The sequence below is a fragment of the Nannospalax galili genome, unplaced genomic scaffold, assembly GCF_000622305.1.
Source record: "Nannospalax galili isolate Female #2095 unplaced genomic scaffold, S.galili_v1.0 scaffold204, whole genome shotgun sequence".
Taxonomy (NCBI): domain Eukaryota; kingdom Metazoa; phylum Chordata; class Mammalia; order Rodentia; family Spalacidae; genus Nannospalax; species Nannospalax galili.
Genome location: NW_008350959.1, coordinates 1 through 8,353, shown reverse-complemented (window position 1 = coordinate 8,353; position 8,353 = coordinate 1).

Sequence of the window (8,353 nt, the reverse complement as noted above, 5' to 3'; positions counted from 1 at the left end):
TTTTATTTCCTCCTTTTTTTTTTTTTTTGAGACAGGGTTTCCCCGTAGCCACACCTGGCCTAGAACTCACTATGTAGACCAGGCTGGCCTTGAATCCAGAGATCCCCTGCTCCTGCCCCATCTGTCCTGGAACTATGTAGAACAGGCTGGCTTTGAACTTAGAGATCTATCTGCCTGCCTCTGCAGGGATTAAAGGCTTGTGCTTTCACTTTCATTAGCTTTTTTTAAACATTTTTTTTTTTTTTTTTTTTTTTGGTCTTTTTGAGACAAAGTCTTCCTGCAGTCCCAGCTGATCTGAACTCACTATGTAGACCAGGCTGGCCTTGAACTCACAGCTATCTGCCTGCCTCTGCCTCCCGAGTGCTGGGACTAAAGGCATGCACCACCACACCCGGCAATCTCTCTTTTAATTCTTGTAAAAGCTAAATTAAGTAAATTTTTTAGTCTGCATTTGCTAATTGCAGTTATCTGAATCTTTGCTGCAAACTGATTCTGCATATTTCTGTTTCTTATTCCATAACTGCATGTTTGGTGCTGCTGTAAAGGGTTTTACTGTTGCTGTTAATTCAGTCCCTTTTGGCTTGATCTGCAGGAAGTCTTTAAGTCTGTTGGTTTCCGTAGATAGGGACCAAAGCAGCTGGTGCTGGTATACCCGCACTACTAACCTAGAGTCATTTATTCTGCAATCAGTCAGAAAAGCAGTGAACAGTAGCAAAGAAACTTAGGCAGATGGCTCTTATGATAAAGAATTATTCATCACAGAATTACGAATTAAGAATGGTTGAGTAGCTAGAGAGATGGCTCAGTGGTTAAGAGTGCTTGCTGCTCTTGTGGAGGACCTGAGTTCCCAGCACTCATGCGGTGGCTTACAACTGCCTATAATTCCAGCTCCAGGGAATCGGCGAGCCTCTTCTGGTCTCTACAGCACTGTACTCACACATGTGTGCATACATACACACACACACACACACACACACACACACACATAAACAAATAAATAAATAAAATATTTTTTAAAAGATTTTATTCTTAGTGGTGTGCGTGCATGCGTGCGTGCGTGTGTGTGTGTGTGTGTATGAATGAGTGCATTGCCTGCATGTATATGAGTGCACCTGTGTCATGCAATGCAGCAGAGGTCAGAAGAGGGCATTAGATCCCCTGGAACTGGAGTTAAGGATGGTTCCTAGCTGCCATGTGGATGCTTGGAATCGAACCTGGGTCCTCTGCAAGAGCAGCCAGTATTCTTAACTGCTGAGCCATCTCTCCAGCCCATCTATAGATTTTATAAAGCTTATACTTTAATCTAGTTAGACAAAGAGAAATGGCCAAGCTATATTGAGCACATACTCACTTTAAGAAATTCAAAATAAAGGCTGGGCCTAATTTTCTTAACTGCTGAGCCATCTCTCCAGCCCATCTATAGATTTTATAAAGCTTATACTTTAATCCAGTTAGACAAAGAGAAATGGCCAAGCTATATTGAGCACATACTTTAAGAAATTCAAAATAAAGGCTGGGCCTAATGGCACATGCGTTAATATCAGCACTTGGGAAGCAGAGGCAGGCAGATCTCTAAGTTAAGCCAGCCTGGTCTACATAGAGTTCCAGGCCATCTAGGCCTACATACTAATATTTTCAGTTTTTAGTCTAATTAAGGTTACAAAACAATAGCCATCATTTAATGAACAGTTAGTATTGCCAGTATTACTACTCAGCATGGTTCATGGATTATCTTACTAATCTTCATGATAACAAGACTATGATCCCCACTTGCTAAGTGCCCCATGGCAAGTAGGCAGTACAGTTTGAAGTGAACCTAAGCAATCTAACATCTAGGAAAGGACGGACAACTCTACTGCTGCCAGGGCAGAAGAGAGGAAATGAGATCACTCAAGACCCCATGTCAACCGCCAGCTATGGTAGGGGTTGTTGAGGACATCAGACTAGGCTTATGGACAGGCCTTCTTAATGCTTTCTGTCCAGAAATGCCCCTAGAATAGAAATCTAGTCAAGAAGAAGCCAACTGTCAACCCTAGCCAGGTTCAAGGCTATCTAAGCTTTCCTTTACTTCCTACTTTATACTTACTATCCATTAGCCAAGTCTCAGCTATCCTTGAAGACACTGCTGGCAAAACCTCCCATGACTACCCTACAAAACACAGAATTTACTATTCATAGGAGAGGGTCAGAAAGGCCTTCAGCCACACCAAGTAATGTCCACTGGTTACTTTCTTATGGTCAATATGGTATGCTTTCTACACAAAGTATCTCTTGAAAAGTTCACCTGTTGAGGGCTTGGTTCTTGGCTGGTAGACTTAATTATTTAGAGGTGATTGGATCAGGAGAATTCTGACTTCATCGGTGAACTGATCCACACATTAGTTTATAGCTGAATGAGTTATAAGGAAGTGGGACACTGGGGATGTGCCCTTAAAAGCTGTATCTGTTCCCAGTTCCTTCCTGTTTTGTTCTGTTTCCTGGCTGTTTTCTCTATCAATCACTCACCACCATGACATTCTGCCTCATCTCAACTATGAACCCAAAGAATATTTCCTCCTTTGTTTCTCTTCGGTACTTGTCACAGAAATGAAATCAAATACACTATGGCTGCTTTTTCTCCATGGCAGAGTTGATTATATATGAGACACTATGGCTAACATGACTAAAACATTAAATAGGCCTCTAGTTATTATGTATGTTTGATTGGTATTATCACTCTGAATTCATCTATGATTTGTAGCTTATTATTAACATGGAATTATGTTTTCCTTCCCAAATACAATACAAAACCTCTCAGCCAGAATTGTTTATTCGGCCTATGACTCTCCTACAGCTCTTAGTTCAGTGCTGTACACATAGCAGTTACTCTTAAATTTCTCTGAAATCACTTACTCAGCATTAGTCAGCAACAATCTTCTCCCTAGCCTCATGTACTTTATAGGGCTTATGTGAAACCAGGCATCAGTTTGTTTTTTTTTTAAGTTTATTTTATTTTTTAAAATTCTTTTAAATTTAATAACCACATGATTAGAAGAAGCATTTCATTGCAGCTTTAACATTTTCAGTGGGGATTTTAACTGAGGAAGGGAATAATGTAGAAGGAGATAGAGGAAGGGGAGATTAGTACCAACAAGAATGTCTGGAAAAGTCATAGGGAAAGGTATTATTTTATAATCTTACTTAATATGCATGTAAAATGTGTGTGCACACACATAATAGATATAGGCCCTCTATCAAAAGTTCCAGTGCCTGGCATGGGAAACCTCCCTCCAAGTAGTTAGCCAGGGTAGGCAAAGAGACTCTTCAAACAATATAGACTATTGCCATTGCCTTTGGTTGCCTCCCAGAACCTGAAGGAAAGGCCTTATTGCTGAAAACCTATAACTGCCAATTTCCTAAACCAATATAATTAATACTTAGAAGAAACATTTCATTACAACAGCATTGACATATTCAATAACAATTTTCTAAGCTAAGACATATCTCTTTCAAAAGTGGGTGCAAGTTTCTAGGTTCACAGTTGAATTAATACAGTTACACAATTTTAAACTCAGTATAAGCCCTGTAAGACATTAAACTGAATGAGTTTTTAACCTTGAAAATAAAATCTCCATTTCATTTTAGAACATATTGTTCGTTGCAGTGAGACTCATTGTTTTTGCTACTAACACTGAGATGTTGGAGCATGCATCTCTAATCTGTATGTAGCTGATCACTACTAGTCATAATCCGTTGCACTTGGATCCTTGGTGCCTGTGTATGTCTATAAAGTCAGCAGGTGGATTTCAATGGTAATGTTTATCACCTCTACTTATTAGCATGATGTAAATGTCCATGCTTCCTTCTCAAATATAATACATTTTAAAAAATAAAAAAAAAAAAAAAAAAAAAAAAAAAGACAAGTCAGAGAAGTACTCAGTTTACCTGGAGCCACAGACTGGTAGGGCAGGATTTAGGTTCAGGCTGCCTGACTTCTGGGAGAACACTGACCCACCACACTGATGTGTTGCACATGAGAAGGGAGCATGGGCAGTACAGACTGGTAGGAGAGAAGGAAGCAGAGTACAGGCAAAGGGAGACTGAGGACAACTACTCGGGGCATTTGGGATTTTTAAGTTAAGTAGCTCATGAAAAGAGCCATTTTAGGAAAGTCAGCTTGGCAGAAGTAAAGAGAACAAGAAAGAGAAGATAACAAGGACATGAGGTAACTAGGGGTGGGGCTAAAGAAGGACCAACACCAATGGGAAGGGTTGGTGGGTGGGATCAGGTTATATGAGATTAGCAAAGTAGAAAAGAACTAACATTCACAGCCCATCTGACACTTCAGCACAGAATGTGCAGTCATAGCTGTTTTAGCACAGCCCTGAGGATGCAAGGTGGTTGCCATTTCTACTATTTAATTTTGTGTTGCTGTGACCAAACTATCTGACTGAAACAACCAAAGGAAGGAAACATGTATTTTGGTTCATGGTTTCTAGGTATTGCCATCCACTTCAGCGGGGAAGGAATGGTGGCACTCAAGGTGGTAGGAGCAAGTGGTCATTCGGCACATCACAGAGAACCACCTAGCAAACTAGGTGGTTAAAACCAGGGGCCAAGCTTTAACTGTCAGAGGCTCACTCCTAGTCATCTACTTCCACCAACTATGCTCCACCTCCTAAAGGTTCCACAGCCTCCCAAAATAATGTTACCAGCTGGAGAACAAGTGTTCAAAACATGGGCCTATGGGGACACTTGAACTTCAAGCCGTAACGCCACTGCTCACCCTCCTTTGATATTTCTGCTCTTTGAGAGTTCAATTCTGCTGACCTTATTTCCAGCCTAATAATTTAATTATCTTATTTAAGTTGTCACTCCCAAATTCTGCTCACAGTCTTTGCTAAAGGGACTGGAAAGCTACCTCTAACTGGCTTCTTCATCCCAATGTAACACCAAACAGGTATGGCACTGAGTCACTTCAGAAAGTGCAATACCACTGAGAAACATGGAGGGTTAGAAGAATACATTTCTAAGCCTGTGTTTCTAAAAATGGGACAATTCTAACAAAAAAGGTGACATCTATACTTGTCAACCTTAATATACTTGTTAATTCTTACCCCTTTGTCTCCTTCCTTAAGTTAATGGACAAGGACAACTAGCACAGTATAACACAACAAAACAAATTTAAAAACCAGAAACAAAGGCTAGAGAGATGGCTCAGCGGTTAAGAGCACTGACTGCTCTTGCAGAGGACCTGGGTTCAATTCCCAGCACCCACATGGCGGCTGCGGCTATGAACCGTCCTTAACTCCAGTTCCAGGGGAATCTGATGCCCTCTTCTGACCTCTGAGGTATTGCACTACATGGGTACACTCAAATACATGCAGGCAATACACTCATACACATAAAATAAATAAATAAAATTTTTAAAAAAAGAAAGAAGAGTTTGTTTGACTTATGGTCCCAGAGAGGTAAGAGTCCTTCATGGCAGGGAGGCATGGTAGCAGGAGGCAGCCAGAGCAGACAGCTGTTAGCTCACACCTTCAAGCAGGCTCAGGAAACAGAGTAAAATCAGAAATCAGAAAAGGCTGAAGAACTCTCAAAGCTGCCCCTAGTGACATACTTATTCCAGTATGGCCACACCTCCTAAAGGTTCCATTACCCTCTGCATATAGAGCCACAAACTGGAGACCAAATGCTCAAATACTTGGAGCCTATGAGGGACATTCTCATTCAAACCACCACAAACCATGAGCCAAAATAAATCTTTTCCTCCTTAAGCTTCTGTCAGGTATTCTATCATAGTGAGAGAAAGATAATATAAATGTCACCATTAGGTCTATGTTAAATTAAACTGGACCTATCCCTGGTTTCAGTGTGTTTTTATGAAGATGAAACCCAGATTCAATGAGAAGTCATCTGAGGTATGGTTGTACCCATGAGCTGATCAGACAAAGTAAGCTAATGGTATTTTCTGGCACTGGAATGTAAGTGTAGTTTGTATATTTGGAAAAATGGAGGTGAGCAACGTACTTTGAGCTGAGGAACATCGGACAGTGGTGAGGAAACTAGTCATGATGTTTCCATCTGTGCAACTTGACTCACCAACCACCACTCTCATGTACCATCACCTTCCCATGCATCTGCTTACCACACAGTCCTCTACTTGTGAGGTTTGTAGTTCTGTTCAGTCCAATCAGAGTTCTGACTTCTTAGTTCAAGAGTGAGACCCTTGTGGGAAGATGTCTAGAGACAGAAGATGATTGGGAAAGAAATATTTGGAAGCAGCCCTAGCCCTTACGTAAGTCATTTGATGAGTATGTGTTCAGGAAATCCCACGGGATTCCTAAAGGCGTCATGGCTCTTGTCCCATTTATCTTCACTCTTGGAGCAACTTAGGGTTTTCTGAGGAAATGCCTCTTCTTGTTTATATTACAGTGACTTGTTTCCAATGTGCTGGAGAAAAAATGAAGATACTAGTTTTTGTCTGGCTAGTCCTCCAATGCTTTCCTAAGAACTCAAGAGGAGGTCAGGCTGTTTATAATTGCTCTTTTCACAAGTTCACTCTTTTAAAAAAGACTTATTTTTATGTATATGTGTGTCTATGTGAGTGTATGCCACATGTGTGCAGGTGCTCAAGGAGGATAGAAGAAGCTTTTGGATCCCCTGGAGCTGGAATTACAGGCTATTGTGAGTTGCCTGATATGGGTGCTGGGAACTAAATTCTGAAAAAAGAGGAAACTTTTTAACTGCTGAGCCATCTCTGTAGCTCCTGAAGAGCACACTCTTGAAGATGGAATGATGTTATAAAAATTGCAGAGACAATTCCTTCTCAGTGATACCATACCTGAGCATGTTACTCTGGAAAGCGATTGCTAACAATGTATGGCTTCATTGTATGAAGTGGTGAGGTGTAGGGAAGAGATCTCCTCATCGGTGAGATGCTACAAAAGTAAAGAAATCAGAAACCCATGAAAAGCAAGCATCCAGAGATACAACGAACACTATTTTATTTTATGTTTAGGTCATGTTGTAAACATGATACAACAACTGTTTGGAATTTTTTAAAAACAGGGTTGTCCTGTAGTCCCAGTTGGCCTGGAACCCAATATGTACACCAAGCTGGCCTCCGCCTCACAGAAATCCACATGCCTCTGCCTCCTGAGTGCTGGGATTAAAGGCCAGTATTACCATGCCTGACCTTGGATATTTTTTTGAAGATTTATTTTATTTTTAATTATATGTATATGTATGTGTCATTGTGTGAGTATATGCACAAGTGCAGGTTTACAGATGCCAGAAGAGGGTGCTGGATCAACTGGAGCTGGAGTTACAGGTTGTTGTGAGCCAGTTGACATAGGTGCTAGAAACCAAACTCAGGTCTTTTACAAGAGAAATATGTACTCTTAAATGCTGAGCCATCTCTTCAGTCCCCTGTTGTATGAATTTTTAAAAGTAGAAAAAATATTTACTTTTTATTTTGTACAAAGTTGGTTGAAAGCATTGACTCTTGTCCTCATCCAAGTGTGTGTGTTAGAAGCACTTAGGGGGATTTAATAAACTCAAAACTGTGCCCGGTGTGGTAGCATATGCCTTTAATCCCAGCACTCAGCAGGCAGAGGCAGGCAGATCTCAATGGAGGCCAGTCTGTTTTACATAGGAAATTCCAAGCCTGCTGGGGCTACAGGGAGCCCCTGTCTCAAAATAAAACAGAAAACAAAACAAAAACAAACAGACAAACAAACATAAAACCACCAAACTCAGAAACCATAACTGTAGCCCTGTTGTGTGTGATTTAGTGCAACCAAGTAGAGCAGACTGGGGACCAGAAATACCTATGCTGAAAATTATATGAAATGATTAGCTGCTCACCTAAGACGTGGTCATTAGCCTGAAGTGGCTAGAGCTGCAGTTTCTTCAAAAGAAAGCAGATAGTACATATTTGCATTAAGCAAGTGGGCTAAGAGTGCATCGTGAACTAGAGGCATTAGCTTCCTGCATCAGAAATAGCCGGCTTACAGAGGAGGAGGAGGTGTTCAGTCAGTAAAGCACTTGCTTTGCAAGCATGAGGCCATCAGTTCAAATGCCAGAACCCATGTCAAAAAAGCTGAGCACTGTGGTGTACACCAGTGCTGGGGAGACAGAGATAGGTGGATCCTTTAGATTTGCCACACAGCCAGCCTACTTGGCAAATTCCAGGCCAGTGAAAGAGATTATCTCAAAAAAATAAAGCACTTGATGACACCCAAGGTTGTTCCCACCTGCATGCACATGTATGTACATAAATCCTCCACACACATATATACACAGATGGAGGGTGGGGGGACTGACTGCTCTTGCAGAGGACCCGGGTTCGATTCCCAGCACCCACATG